Source organism: Manis pentadactyla, chromosome 3 (assembly GCF_030020395.1).
Source record: "Manis pentadactyla isolate mManPen7 chromosome 3, mManPen7.hap1, whole genome shotgun sequence".
Lineage (NCBI taxonomy): Eukaryota > Metazoa > Chordata > Mammalia > Pholidota > Manidae > Manis > Manis pentadactyla.
The window spans coordinates 163,644,585-163,661,187 of NC_080021.1; the positions used below are offsets into that span (position 1 = coordinate 163,644,585).

At 36.9% G+C, this 16,603-nt stretch overlaps 1 protein-coding gene across 22 annotated transcripts in view; it reads right to left on the reverse strand.

Annotated features, from left to right (window-relative positions):
• PTPRD (protein tyrosine phosphatase receptor type D) overlaps positions 1–11,202 on the reverse strand; it is a 1,529,902-nt gene extending 1,518,700 nt beyond the window's left edge. For 11 of the 22 annotated variants that reach the window (XM_057498672.1, XM_057498671.1, XM_057498666.1 and 8 more), the window contains exon 1: positions 11,100–11,202. The gene's annotated coding sequence lies outside the window, so the exon portion shown is untranslated. The remainder of the gene's footprint in view (positions 1–11,099) is intronic. The other 11 variants (XM_057498683.1, XM_057498680.1, XM_057498679.1 and 8 more) reach the window with 3 other exon arrangements.
• Positions 11,203–16,603: the final 5,401 nt, after the last annotated feature.

Here is a 16,603-nt window from a genome sequence, read left to right on the forward strand (position 1 = left end):
CAACTCTCATTGTATAAATATTTTAAAACTGAATTTCTATAGCATAAATATCTGCACAGAAGATAGAGATTCTCCTGCCTGTTTAATAGGTTATCCATGGTTAAATAAATGTTTCTGTGAAGTTTATATTATACTCCTAACTGAGAAATGTGTCCTTAAATCATTCTGCACATAAGTTCATATAAATAGTAGCACTGTCTCAGAATAGTAGTCAGTGATTTAAGGGTTCATGACACTCTACACATAATTCCAAAATAAAATCTTAGGACGTAAACTGAGTATTTTTCATATAAATAAAATCTTGAAATTAACCTATGTGTTTTTTAAAATAGTCATTCTTTCATGTTCTCAAGATGAAATGAAGGAGTATGCCAAAAGAGATTAATTATACAAAACATTTACTGCTAGGGGCAAAAATTGGCAGTGTAATTGAGAATAAATTTAAAAGCCTTGGCACTAGGAAGGAAAAACTGATGAATTGACCAGGTATTGATCTATGCCCTCCCCTAAACCTCAGGCAAATGATAGCAGAGTTTAAAAAATCAACTAGGGGCTAATCAAAAACAGGAGTTTAACACTCAAGTAGAGATACTAGTAGAAGGGATAGCAATAGTGGCCAGGTTGATAATAGATGACAGTATGTGGCAGCTACTGTTGCAATGCACCTAGTGTTTGCATCATCCCTGTCATTACCTCCATTTTACAGATGAGGAAATGAAGGTACAGAAATTAAGCAACTTGCTGATCATTATTTATTTAGCCAGGATCCAACCCAGGCAACCTGGTGTCAGATTCATACTCTTAATCACTGTACTGTATTTCAATAATTTGTAGAAGGTAAGAAGCAAACAGAAGAATGGTGAGTGTTGTCACAGACCTGAGAAAGCACTGCGCGTGTGCCCACAATGTGGAAGACCCACAAGCCGCCAGCTGATCCCTTACAAGCACCACTACCAGCCCAGCATTGAACTGAATATTTTGCAAGGCATGGGTGAAGTTCTGAAAAGGGAAAAATTCACCAAGTTCTAAAGGGGTTTCTCTCTCTCTCTGACAGCTGGCAATTCCCTCTTTATTCCCATCAACTATTTCCCCCAATCCCCAAAGTCTAAGTTTATTCTCTGGAGAAATTAAACCTGATGCACTTTAGACTTTGGGCAGAGCTGTTTGAGGTCGGCACGCTCAGTCAAGGAAACTGAAACCCTCTTCCCCCGCTTGGTTTCCAGAATACCAGCAGCCAAATTATATCACCCCCATTCCTATTCCAAAAGTTCACTTTAATATGCAAGGGAGAATAAAAGGTCAGGAGTCATTTGGGCAAAACTGCAAACATGATTGAGACCTACATCTGGGACAACCAAAAACAACCAGGAAGGACTGAGATAAAACAGACGGTAGAGGGAGTTAAAGAACAACAAATACACAGTGTTCAATACTGTAATGAGAAAAGGTTCTGTGCTATGATAAAACACAGAATTATACAATAAAAATTAATGGAAATTAAAAGTATGATAAGATTTTAAAAAACAAGAAAAAATAAGGTAAAACAAACATAAGAACATTTTTTTTTAAAGGGGAACTACATTCTAAAAATGACAATGTCATGAAAGACAAGAAAGGCTAATGAAGTGTTCCAGATGGAAGGGGACTGTAGAGACACGGTGACCACTAAATTAAATAAGGCCATTAGGCTGAGGTTTCTTAGTGTTGTAGAGGCCTATGTAAACAAACCAAAATCTAAAGACATAAATGCCTCAAGATTAGGGGACTGAAACCTGGACATAGCCAGACACAAACAGCCAATTCGCTATAGCTGAAAGCTTCCCGGAAGCCTATCGGTAATCTCCTCACCTTGCTTCTGCTTTTTCTCTATAAAAGTCTATCTGAGATCCTACTGGAAGAGCACTGCTAACCACCTGCTATTTGATGTTGCCCAACTGCAATAGATTTTTCCTCAAAGAAGCTCTTAGATTTTTTAATATGCCTCAATGTATCTTTTAACACAACTAAATATAACACGATTGTAAACTAGACCCTATAATTGAGGAAAAGCATATTTTAAAGAATAGCCTTCACCAAAATCAGAACACCAGCAGTAGATTACATAGAAATATATCAAAGTTCCTTTCACTACAGCTGATCACCTTATTATAATTGTCAGAGAATATCCTTCCTCTGAGGAAACATAAACTCAAGTATTTAGACATGAAGGGCAATGATGTATGCTACCTCCTCTCAAATGACTGACGGAGAAAAAGCATGGAAATAGTATGTGTGTGTGTGTGTGTGTGTGTGTGTGTATGTGTGTGTGTGTGTGTGTGTTTACAGTGAAAAAAGCAAATGAGGCAAATATTAACTATAGATAATCTGGGTAGAAAGTAGAGATTTTCCTTGTACCATTTTCCACAGCTTTTTTGTTTCTCACTTTTTTTAAACAGATAAAACAACTTTTAAAAAAATCAGTGAAAAGGAAGATAAAGGCAAGAAGTCAAACAAAGAGTAAAACAAACGACATAAAAAAATTCTAGAAGACAGAAAAGGAGAATCTAGAAGGTCCTATAGCTGACTAGTGAGAAAAGGAAACTGTGACAGCTCAGGTGAAGCTATCAAAGAAATTATATAAGAAAAAATTTTAGCACAAAAAACAGCAGTCTCCAAACTGAAATTTGCCCCATACCAAGGCACATCATCATGAATCTTGAGAGGTTTGTAAAGGCAAAAACAAAACAGAACAGAAAAGTAAAATAGAAGTCACCTACAAATGAAAGAGAATCAAGCTGGCATTAGAGTGATGCTTCCATAACTGTCAAAGAGAAGAAAGAGGTGAAATCCAGGAATGCAGCAGAGAAAAGTAGACACAGGCTGGCTTAGAGAGCAACCGGCAAGACAGGAGGAAAAGCGTGGAAGTCTGGAGTGTCATCTCACTGTAATAATGGGATTCACAAATATTTTAATCATTTGTGAAACTGAAATCTTAAGCCATCATCAATAACCTCTGAGCTTTAGGGAAAATAAAGACCTTATGCTAAAAATACCAAAAACCTGGAAAGCAGAATTTATATAACCATCATAATGTAAATTCTGCATTATCTATTTCACCAAAACAATTATATTCAATAAAGAGGATAGTGGAAAAGAAGTCTTGTAAAAGACCGTGAGTGTCCTACATCCTTATATAAATATAATAGGAAGTTAATAGGTGATGCTTAAAACTGATCAAGATAACAATATAAGCATATGCAAAAATTAATAAAGGGAAACCTCATTGACATTGTTGTTTGGGGTCTTACCTTCTATATAAAACATTGAAGAAGGTTCTACATAAGGATCCTTGAAAGAGATTAAATATATACAGCTTCATGAATATCCAAAAAGGTTATGTTTCACCTTACATTAACATGTTATAAAAAAGCATTGTTTCAACTTCTATTTTTAAACAAATACCGAGTTTACTGGTCTTTTATCACTTTTCATTCTTACTGTAACATTCAACACAGGATAACACTGATCATTATCTAACTCTACCTAAACTTCTCAACTTCTTTGTAACCTGAGATTATTCCTTCTCTTGCTCATCTTGCCTTTTAATGTCCATGTCTCATAACAATTTTATTCTAACATCTGCTTTTCTTGCTTTTCTATTTGTTTTATTCTAATATCCAATAATTACTTCTGGGAAGGAATGTCAAATCTATACGCCAAGCGCCACATCTCTTCTAAGTTTGTTTCATGCTTGCAATTCTCTCTCATATATCTATATAATATTCTGCCACCATGTTAAGTGCTCAAAACCTTTGTAAGAATAAAAGAGATACCATTATTTGGGGGTAATTGTAACTACATGATAGTAATTTTTCTAAGCACTATGGCAACAATATGATAAAGAGGAAAAATAATGGCTATGAAGACAGTAGTGGTGCAGTCAGTAAGGAAACTTTAATTTTCCAAGCAAAATAACTGAGTTAAAAAAAATAAATAAAAAGGAATAGGCAACGGAAAATAGGCAAAAAGGGAAGATAGAAAAGAGACTATAAAAGAAGGCTCTCAGGACTTGGAGAAGTTTTTCACCTCAACAAATACATGCTGAATGAATGGAACAGAGGAAATTAAGAGGAAAGAAAAAAGGGAGGAAAAAAATCCATAATTTAAAATCTTGGTAAGTGTGAAAATAATTATATCAGTACTAGAATTGAAAAAAGAAATAAAGAAAAATAAGCATCAAATGTAACCTGACTCATTCTTGACTAAAATGATAGTTGAAACCAGAGGCCAAAATTTCTAACTAGTGTCAATCTGAAACTTTCCAGAGAAACTGAGAAATCGACACAAAGCACTTTGAGAAAACAAAGCTATGGTTTACCCACCAGCCTTCTGTACCTTCTCAGCATTATAAATTTGAGTTTCTGTAATTACAACCAGAAAATGTTTCCTGTAACAAACTAAGCTTAGTTTTAACAGTTGCAAGTATTGTTGATTTGTAACCTTGAGACTGATAATGCTTATTGTGGAAAATTAAATACATTTGAATATTGTATGAAAACATGTTGATTTATGTTTTGTATTTTATAGGTCTTAGAAGGTTGATTTTGCTCATTAATTCTAACATTTAAACACTGCTATGGATTTCATGGACTGGTAGTAACTACTATATACCCCACCAGTATAAAATACTAAGTATTTTTGCATTAAGTTAAAAAAATTTAATAGCATTTGCACTTGTGATGCTCTTGGGTCCCATACAATACAAAGTCCACAGATCACTGGAGGAGGATCATAAAATAAAGAACAAATACCTTGGCTGACATTCAAGACCACCAAAAGGAATCTCCATCCCTTTCTTTTCAGTATTAACACCCTTTATTACAAAAATAATTGTTAACTGTCCTTTTCCATGTTTCCCTATATTCAAAACCATTGTTTGTGTACAAATTGTTATCATCATCTACAATACCATTCCCCACCTGTGCATCGTCCCTGTGTGAGTTACATCAAACTCAGCTTCCTTGGTCAGGTGGGGAGGGGGAAGAGGGTAAAGGGTGCAAGAGTTTGCAATCACCATATAGGGTGGTCACAGGGAAGGTAGTATAGCATGGAGAATACAGTTAATGGTTCCGCAACATCTTACTGTGTTTATAGACAGTGACCACATTAGAGGGGATGAGGGTTTAACAGTAAGGGTAACAGTTGAACCACTATGTTGTATATTTGAAACCAACATAAGATTTTATATCAATGATACTTTAATAAGAAAAAGGTCAGTTTGCTTCAGGAAACCTTCTCATTTGCTTTAACACAAAAATTGTGTTCTGCAAAACAGTCTGCACTTGATCTCTCCTTATGCTTTGGCATCTAACACTAAAAGGTATCTGAATGTATATGATGAAAATATCTGCATAATAATGTACTATTCCACAGTATCTCTATATAGCATATTTCTTTTTGTGGAAAATTATTTAAAGCCAGAAATATGTTATTCATATCTATATTTCCCACAGGTATATGGAGATATGTATGTAGTAAATGCTTAACATTTTTTGAATGATATCAACTTTCAACCATTTTGAGACTCCATTTTTGTGTTTTTGTTTTTAGCTCTGATTTACTTTCATATCATTTTCATTTTTTTTAAGCAAAGGACACACAAAAAAAGTCCAGTTGAGAGTTTTGGCTTGTGGTGATGTAATTCTCCCAGATTTTACTGCACATTATTTGGAATTCTTAGTAGTTTCAGTACAACCAACATGAAATATATTTTGATTTATTCTAGGCATATAATCTTGAATGGCAAATGAATACTGATTCATATGAACAAATTCTCAATTGGTAATTTCCAATGTTTTATTATAGTCTGCAAAGTATCTTCATAGTGCTTCAGCAAATGTAATTTCAAATGTTAAAATTCAACCTAACTACCAGTTAATATTAAATAATTTTTGTTGCTACATAATGTTAGCTGCAGCTTTAATTTTAGGTCATGGAGGGTTATTAATGTTATATGGCTGGAAATAATTTCTAGATCAATTAATCAATGATACCTTAATATTCTGTCTTTAATTTTCATACTACATTTATTCTGTGAAAGGATTTTATAAAAGGAAGTTGTTTTGTGTTGCCAAGTTCATTATCTTGAGATCTTGTGCAGAGCTGAATTCCCTTTGTGGTCAATGGGTAGAGGAAAACACCTCCTGAATTATTGAACCATGGTGGTTTAATGGGAAGGCCACATAATGTTAAAATGAAAAGGAGAGAATTTTCTCTGCAAATATCTACTTGAAGATACTCTGCTGAAAAGCAGAGATATTTCAGGAACAACTACCACTTCAACTCCAGTATGCATGCACATGCGTATGTACATATACACATGTGTCTGTATTTTGGTAAGTTGTATCACATCAATCAATGCTCATACCAGCCAAGTGCTTCAACATTTTCAAAAGGCTTCCACAAACATTATATTAGTTGACTTACAGAAAGGAGACAAATTTTGCACAAATGAATAATTTAAGGTTTGAAGAGAATAGTATGCTCTGGGCTGCACTCATTCAATGCAGGACAGATATTTGAGCCCAGGTCAACAAATACCAAATCTGTCCCCCAGTACCTAAGTCGGTTCAGTAACAACTGTAAACTCCCGCTGTACACATTTTTTTCTTCCATTTTTCTAGTCTCCATGTGTTGTTAGCTCACACATTTGTAATGTACATGTTAGGGAATGTAGCAAGGAAAAGCAGTGTGGGAGAATATATTTGTGAACAACTCATCTGATAAGGGATTAACATCCAAAATACATAAAGAACTCATATGCCTTAACACCCAAAACACAAATAACCCGGATAAAAAGTGGGCAGAGGACCTGAACAGACATCTTCCAAAGTAGGAATACAGATGGCCAATAGGTGCATGAAAAGATGCTCCACATTGTTAATCACCAGGCAAATGCAAATAAAAACCACAATAAGATATCACCTCACATGGGGTAGAATGGCTACTATCCAAAAGACAAGAAATAACATGTTTTGGTGAGGATTTCTAGAAAAGGAAAATAAATTTGTGCAGCCACTGTGGAAAGCAGCATGGAGGTTTCTCAAAAAACTAAAAATAGAAATATATTACCCAGTAATTCTACTTCTAGGAATTTACCCAAAGAAAACAAAATCTGTGATTTGAAAAGATATAGGCACCCCTATGTTTACTGCCACATAATTTACAATAGCCAAGATATGGGAGCAACCTTAGTGTCCATCAGTCGATGAATGGATAAAGATGTGGTACATATACACAATGGGATATTATTCAGCCATCGAAAGACAGAAATCCTTCCATTTGCAACAACATGGATGGATCTAGAGGGTATAATGCTAAGTGAAATAAGCAAGACAGAGAAAGACAAATACCATATGATTTCACTAATTTGTGGAATCAAAAAACAAAACAAAATGAGTGAAATAGTAGTAGACCCCTAGACAATGAGAGGTGACTGGTGGTTTACCATCGGGGAGAGGTTAGAATAGGCAGGTAGGGGAGGTAAGGGGGATAAAGGGGAACAAAAACTCTCAATCATAATATAAGTTGGTCATGGGATGGCAATACAGCATGGCGAATATAGCCGATGATTCTATAACATCTTCCTAGGTTGACAGACAGTAACTACTCTAGTTGTTGGGGTGGCGGGGGTAAGGATTTAATAATATGGGTGACTGTTGAACTACTGTGTTGTGTACTTGAAAGCAATACAGGATTTTATATCAACTACACTACAAAAAAAAAGATAACATCTAGTGTATCAAATTGATTATTCTAAGCTTGAAACAAATTATTAATATTCAAATTCATGTAGTATGTATCACTAATGTTATCATTTTCTACAAAATGAAAAATGGAACAATAAAAGTGAGCACATGTATAATCATTCATTTCAAAAGGTCGAATTTAGTTATTAAAACCAGTGAAAGCACATGTCTATATATTTAACCTTCAAGCCCCTAACTCAAATTTCATCCCTCCCTTGCTGACTCTGTATATTTACTAAATAGGAATTATCTTCATGCTTCCAAACTTTTAATAGACCTAAAAAGAGTTTTAGGATTTTTAATATAAACTAATAAATAACTTACATAGATAAGTCTTTATTTTTACAAAAATACAGGAGTTTACTCCAATTCTGTTTGTAACCTGATTTGTAGTCTCTCCAATAAGTGTGTTGACTATTTTTTTATGCCTTTACTCTTCTATAAACCTCTTTTCTTATGAAAACATTTCAATGATTTAATTTTCAAAATTAGCAATTTTTCTGAATATAGTAAAAGTAACCATGTGAAAACATCAGAAAACTAAGTTAAAATATGAAAATCATGGAAACACCAAAGACCTCGAATAGCCAAAGCAATCCTGAGAAGGAAGAATAAAGTGGTGGGAATCTCGCTCCCCTACTTCAAGCTCTACTACAAAGCCACAGTAATCAAGACAATTTGGTACTGGCACAAGAACAGAGTTACAGACCAGTGGAACAGTATAGAGACTCCAGACATTAAACCAAACATATATGGTCAATTAATATACGATAAAGGAGCCATGGACATACAATGTGGAAATGACAGTCTCTTCAACAGATGGTGCTGGCAAAACAGGACAGCTACATGTAGGAGAATGAAACTGGATCACTGTCTAACCCCATAAACAAAAGTAAATTCGAAATGGATCAAAGACCTGAATGTAAGTCATGAAACCATGAAACTCTTAGAAAAAAACATAGGCAAAAATCTCTTGGACATAAACATGAGCTACTTCTTCATGAACATATCTACCCAGGCAAGGAAAACAAAAGCAAAAATGAACAACTGGGACTACATCAAGCTGAAAAGATTCTGTACAGCAAAGGACACCATCAATAGAACAAAAAGACATCCTACAGTATGGGAGAATACATTCGTAAATGACAGATCTGATAAAGGCTTGACATCTAAAATATATAAAGAGCTCACACTCCTCAACAAACAAAAAGCAAATAATCCAATTAAAAAATGGGCAGAGGAGCTGAACAGACAGTTCTCCAAAGAAGAAATTCAGATGGCCAACAGACACATGAAAAGATGTTCCACATCACTAGTTATCAGAGAAATGCAAATTAAAACCACAATGAGATATCACCTCACACCAGTTAGGATAGCTACCATCCGAAAGACAAACAACAACAAATGTTGGTGAGGTTGTGGAGAAAGGGGAACCCTCCTACACTGCTGGTGGGAATATAAATTAGTTCAACCATTGTGGAAAGCTGTATTGAGGTTCCTCAAAATGCTCAAAATAGACATACCATTTTACCCAGGAATTCCACTTCTAGGAATTTATGCTAAGAATGCAGCAGCTCAGTTTGAAAAAGACAGATGCACCCTTATGTTTATCGCAGCACTATTTAGAATAGCCAAGAAATGGGAGCAACCTAAGTGTCCATCATTAGATAAATGGATAAAGAAGATGTGGTACATATACACAATGGAATATTATTCCGCCCTAAGAAGAAAACAAAACCTACCATTTGCAACAACATGGATGGAGCTAGAGGGTATTATGCTCAGTGAAATAAGCCAGGTGGAGAAAGACAAGTACCAAATGATTTCACTCATATGTGGAGTATAAGAACAAAGAAAAAAACTGAAGGAACAAAACAGCAACAGACTCACAGAACCCATGAATGAACTAACAGTTACCAAAGGGAAAGGAACTGGGGAGAATGGGAGGGAAGGGAGGGGTAAGGGCAGGGAAGATGAAAGGGGGTATTATGATTAGCATGTTTAATGTGGGGGGGGGCGATGTACAACACAGAGAAGACAAGTAGTGATTCTACAACATCTTACTACACTGATAGACAGTGACTGTAATGGGGTTTGTGGGGGGGACTTGGTGAAGGGGGGACCCTAGTAAACATAATGTTCATGTAATTGTAGATTAATGATAACAACAACAACAAAAAAGAATAGACCTGTTCCTTCTTCCATGTCATAATTGTTCTTCTAAAGCATCTATTTTAGTAGTTTCATAGAATTTCACTATTTGGAAAAAATCTATTTTATAAATTCTATGCAATCATATATTTGGGCTGTTTATCATTTTCATTGCTACTAAAACAGACTATGAAAAAACATCTTTTGTTTAAATATTTTCAGACTCTCCTAATTATTTTCTTATATTAAATCACCAGATATAGAACTGTGTCAAAAGGAAGGATAACATATTTGATAAGTAGACTGACTACTTACTATATGTTCCTTGTGCATATATCTGTATTTTAATTGCACTCGCCCTATTAGCTATTCAGTTTGAATGTGTGGACAGAAGAGATTCTATATGAATTATACTAAGATATGTGTATAGGCCTAGTACATAGGTCTGAAAAGTATAAAAATGATTCTTAAATCTTATATAGTATAGCTCTTCCATTCCCTAAATCTATAGCCTGTTATTCCATTCGGCCCACAAAAGTTCCATGTTATGTGTCTGGGTGATACATACATTTTGGCTTATGGATTCATGAAGGTACAGATTCAACGAGGATCATAACTAGAATCTGGTCAGCAAAAGGTTATATTTGATCCTTACTTCTGATATCTTCTAATCTGAAACCCAGAAGTCAAGGGGTCTTTTGAGTTACTGGATTACCAGCCCACATTACTTCGGAAGGGACAGATTTTGGGGTCCTCAAGGGTAACTCAGCCTTAGGTATCTGCCATTGAGAAGGCTACAGAAAAATGTGCCAGTTTGAAATGCTTAATAATAAATCTGCTCCCACTTTGGTCAATTCTAGACATAGTCTTCCCTCCTTACTCACAGATACTATCAGGTTTCATCTATTCTACTTGTAGTTCAGGCATTTTGACAGTTCAGAAGGAAACCCATCCATAGTTACCTGTTCTCCCATTTAAAGTTAAGAAGAAAAGGAAAATGCATTGACTCATAAAGCACTACAGAATTTTAAAACCATAGTATTTTAAAGAAATGCAACAGCTCAGTACTGAGATGGTAAAGGTTTGATGAAGGCACTTTAAGAACTCCGTGGGTAAGAGTCGACAAAATGCACACATTTTGTCCTGGAGAAGTGTACTCACCTGGAGCCAAAGCCCCTCACTGCCTTCACTGCTGGTGCCGACATGCTGTCTGTCAGTCAGACGCCGGTAACTGGAATATCAAGGGCCAGGAACCGCTTGCTTTTTATTCCTACCTGGAACAAAATACAGTGTCAGTCATGTTTTTTTGTGTGTGTTCCTTCAAGCAGAAGAAGATATTCATTATGTTATCTTTCCCTGTCACATTAGACACCCATTTATCAGAATGCTCAACACAAAGGAAAGAAGCATAAACTCTTCACCTCTATAATTCAGGCTTCAGTGATTAATATAGCACCTGTGTAAGTCAAAGCGACCATCTATATTTTATCTCCTTTAAAAGGTTCCTTATAAAAGCTTATTATTTCATTGCAATTGTTCCTATGCATTTTGTTTGATATGTTAATTTAGGAAGCCATTTTCTGTATATTGTCCTTGGAGACTATAAATCAAAATATATTTTTAAACCCAGAAAGAAGCCAATGTTGAAAACATATCATTTTCTGATTTTTGCTTTTCCCCGGCCATGCAAAGGAATCTCATAGCAGGCAATTTGGTAATGCAATTCTGTTAATGTGTTGCCTGCTCTGTTTTATACTCTTCAGCTTGAGAGACACTGATGAAAAACACTGACGCTTCCTCAAATGCACTGGAGTGTGGATGCTATGGAACATAAGATGGAAATAGACATTTCGGCCACATAATGAAATCACTGACTCAAAGAAGAAGAAGAAGAAGAAGAGAAAAACCCTCAAGGGAGGTTGCCTGTGTGAGTGTATGAATGGAATGTGTTAGGATCTCTCACTTCCAGCAGTGGGAGCCACTTGACCTTCAGCCTTGCTTCAAGCTGGAACCAACAGGATGACTTACAGAAACATGCAAGTCAGGCAGCATTCTGCCAGTTTTGTTGCCATTTGTCCAGCCAGAACTTGTCCTGCCTTCGCTGCCTTCCCAGGGTCTGGAGCTCGGCTCTGAAATGAATCTTAGGGCGGGGAGCCTGCTATTTGCCGGCCTTCCCTCTAATACTCACTGCCTACCTGAACCCTCAGACCAAGCTGATGCGTGCCCCTGTTTGGTCCACCTGCCAGGACCAAACTTACCACTGTTATTTCTCTCTGACCTCTTGCTGTACACACTTGGCCTTAATCCCTTGTTGGAATCACCACGTGATGCTGTCACCACCCCTGGGAATGAATGTGGCTCCAGGTACTGCCTGCACACCCAGTGATGTCTACCACACCCCCCAGCCCTCACTTCCTGTTTGGTGTCAGGTTAGGAACCATTTACTTGCCCCATTTTGCTATTATTTTAGTTTAGGAGTTTTTCTAGGCTGTAAAAGCCCATGAAAGGCCCGCTTGACTTCCTCTGTAGAACTCAGATCTTAAGAGCGAATATTGTTCTTGCCTTGTAGCCCTCTTAAAATTCAGATTTCTTTCATATCACCCTGGAATCCAACTTAATGCTTTTATTTCTCCTGCTACTACAATAAACTTTCATTAGCTCTCACTTAGAGAAGAACAATAACTTCTTAAATGTTGATCTGATGCTGAAAACAGATGGCACTTTCAAATTAGAATAATTTTAGGAGAGTTTAATAAAGACCCTTTAACAAAACGGTGGGCTGTTTGCAAGCAAACCACACAGGAAGGGTAGAGCTGTTATCTTCCCTAGACCTGCAGGGACAAGGAGAAAAAGCAGTTATTTAGCAGCACCCAGGAATCAGAAAGGGCCTCCTGGACAGAAGCCAAGTGGTCTTTGCTTGGATTCCCAGGTAGCACACGAGAACAGAAGGAAGGGGGCCCTAGGTTCACACACTCTGATCTTCCTCCCCTATGGTTCCCAGCCTATACTGCCTGTGAGACAGGCGATACTGAACTTCCAAGTGTGCGGGAACCTCTTGATAAGCTCCGTCCAGGCTGGTTTCCAGTGTTAGAGAGCAGGATGGAAAATGACAAAGGTAACCAACAGGTCTGAAATAACAGAAGAGATTCAGCAAACATGTGTTCATACCCCGGAGCATGGAACTTGGAATCAGATGTAGGTGTGAGTACTAGCTATACCTACTTGTGTAACTCCAGATACATCATTTTATAATTATTGGTATCATTACCTGTGCACTGCAAAACTTCTGAGTTTTGTTGTTAGGATTAAATGAAATAATGTACCTAGGATGCATACTGCTAAGTATTTAGTACGAGCAATTGTGGCAGTAACTTGTCTCAAAATACCAAAATAAATCAAATGCAAACATACTCCAGTCATGCTTAACCATTCAACCCTTGTAATAGTTTATTTTCAAATCTGACTTTCATAAGTGTTATTCCTTTTGCTTAAGAGTAATTCCCATCTCCCACCCCACCCCACCCCATCCCAACCCCTGTTAACCTAAAAAATTTCTATTCATTTCAAAATCCACAGCATGATCTGAAGATGTCTCAGGAAAAGGGGATTACTCGATTTGTATTTTCCACGGCACATGGTACAGCGCAGAGCAATTAGACAAAGCCCTCTTCCTGCTTGACTCTGAGTTTCTTGAGGGAGAAGGAAGGTCATGACTGATGGATTTGCATCCTAAGTAGGTGGGTCATTGCCAGGCTCTTAGTGATACTCAATAAACATGAATAAATAAATTACTAAAATAATTCTGTTACACTGTAAGGAAGAGGTTCAGTAACCTTCTCTGCACAAAGGGCAGATCAAACTGTAACAAATGGCATATGGTGGGGAGTAAGACTGTCATAGGAAGTCAAGAACACTGAACAAGGGGTGTCCAGAGGGAAATACAAGCAATTGTGAAGTTTTTCCTGAGACAGCATTGCTGGAAAACTCACCTCAATCATTTCAAGGCTGCCAAAAGTACTAGATCTAATTGATTCCAAGCAGACCATTAATAAGCTATAAACCAACTAGGTAAGTGACTATAAACACCTGTATATATCTGATGTATTTGAGTTGTCAACTTTTTCTCACTGACTAAGCCAAAGTTTCCCCCTACAATTAAAACATTTTTCTTCTGAATAGGTAATAAATGTGCACGTAGGCCTCATAAATGGTATAAAGGACAAAAATCTTACTCCAAACCCTGTCTCCATTCTTTTCTCTTGCCACAGAAGACCACATTTATTGGTGTGCTTGTGTCCTAGCAAAATTTTCTCCTGCAAATGCAAATATGTATATTATTCCTTATGCCCCTTTCAAAAAAGAATTTCATACTTTACCCACTAATATGGGTCTTGCTTTCCCATATCCCAAAATAATTTAGAGAGCTTTTGGATCAATAAATAGCATCTTTATTATATTCAGCTTCAAGTCTGTTGTACTGATATACCGTAAATTATTTAACCATAGTCCTTCCAAATTTTTATTTTTTCAGAACTTTTGCTATAGAAGGCTATAATAAAAAAAATTGTATATGTAAATTAGTATCTAAGAGGCACATGTCTATGATAAATACCTATGAGTGTGTGGAAGGAGGCCAAAGGTAAATTCATTTGTAAATTTCAAATATAGTACCAAATATCCCTCCTAGAGAATTGAGCCGATTAATGCTCTCAACAGCAATCTGTAAGACTGCTTGGGTGGGCAGACTTTATATTTCCAAAAATCCAAGACGTGAGATATTGTATCTAAGTGTTATTTTCCATTTTAAAAAATGAGATAGGTTTAGTATCTCTTGCTGACATTTAAGAGATATTGCTTATCTTTTTGTGTGAAATTTCTATTAATATCCTTTGCCATTTTTTAATTGCAACTACAATTTAACATTATTATCCTAAGTATTTTCAAAAGGAAGTAAATAACTAAGAGCATCAGCAAAATATTTCTTTAGGCTCTTTTTAAAATATTGTTTTTCAAGTTTTTGTCCCCAAACTTGCAATCCTATACTAGGAAGCCGAACGTCATTACCAAAGGTACCACAGTGCCCTCTGGTGGCAAACTGCTCCATCGCATCTTCTCTTCATTAACTTGGGGTAAAATTTGTTTTTTCAGTAGAGAAAGCTCAGTATCAGAGCCTTGCTTAGCCTCTAAGCTTGGCCCAAATGTCTTCAACCCTGAGACAATATAGAACTATACCCACCCTGAAAACGAGCAGGTATTAAACCTACTTCAGCCTCCAAGTAACCAGGTTTGGGCCTATAAATTGGTGAGTATTTGAACAGGCAGCATTAATTTATTTTCCCGCCAGCTGTAGAAGCAGCTTTGCAGTGTCTTGTCAGTGGGATACAGTTTAGGCTTGTTCCTTGGAGTCAGGCTTTGCTTCAACTTCCCTGTACATCACTGAAATCGAGGGAGCTATTATCTTCCTCCAGAAATCAAATAATGAAAGTATCGTAAAATCAGCTCAATCAAAAGCCTAAAATTTTTCATTCCACAAGCATTTGGAATACTATGTGCAGTGTTCTAGTTGCTTGTGATTTTTTTCCAGTGACAAGATAGACAAATCTATCTTTTTGGAGCATATTTTCTAGTCGGAAACAGAAAAACAGGAAAAGTGTAAGTAAGCAAATAGGCTTATATTAGAAGAGATTTGTATGTTGGGAAGGGACATATTTCAATTTAAACGAGAGAAAGGGTAGGCCTCTTTGAGAAGGTAGCATCCGAGCAAGGATTTGAAGAAGCCATGAAAACTATGTGGTTCCCAGGAAGACTAGCATTTTAGGACAGTGAAGTCATCTGAAGGCCGCAGCATACTCGATAAACACTTTCAGGACACCTGAAAGATGCCCTTTCAGGATTAACAGATCTTTTTACCCACAGTTGGGAGTTCTACCAACTGCCATCCCCAGCTCGAATCCCACTTTGAAACTGCCCTAAACTGGCCATGCTGCCTCAAATCCTCACTCAAAGACTGGTGGCAGCCCGCACACAGTCACAGACAGAGTGTGAAGGCCTGGCCCATTGCCACTGTTTGGAAAACTTTCTGTGGTATTGCCTGAGGCCTTTGCTGAAGCTGCACGGCAGCCCGTTGTCTCTGCTCATTCCTGCTTTCTTCCCGTTCAGAGATGCTGATCCCAGAACACTCCCTGTAAACATGCATTCTAATGCCTCTCTCATTCCGCTCATCTGGGGAGCAAAACGTTATCCAGTGTGCAGCTAAAGCTTTGATTACCTACTGTATTCTCACACTAATAGAAGTTTAGAATACAATAGTGAAAAAAATGTTTTTCCATGTGGGGATTTAGAGTGGAGAAGACAAAAATTAAATGTTTTATATAGCAGAGCCATAATTGTTAAGGAGAAAAAGCAGTACAAGGGTGTAAGAAATGTCTGGGAGGGAGTTTCAGTTTTAGATATGGAAGAGGCAAATCCGTACTAAAGCAACGTTTGAATAAAGAACGGAAAGAAATGAGGAAGGCAACCTTGTGGCTCACTGGAGGCCAGGCATTCTAGGCATAGGCAACATGACCAGCAAGGACTCTAGGAAGACTAGATTTTTTATAGAACAGCAAGAGGTCCAATTTGTCTGGGGCGGATTGAATAAGGAGAAGCAGGAGAGGAGGTCAGAG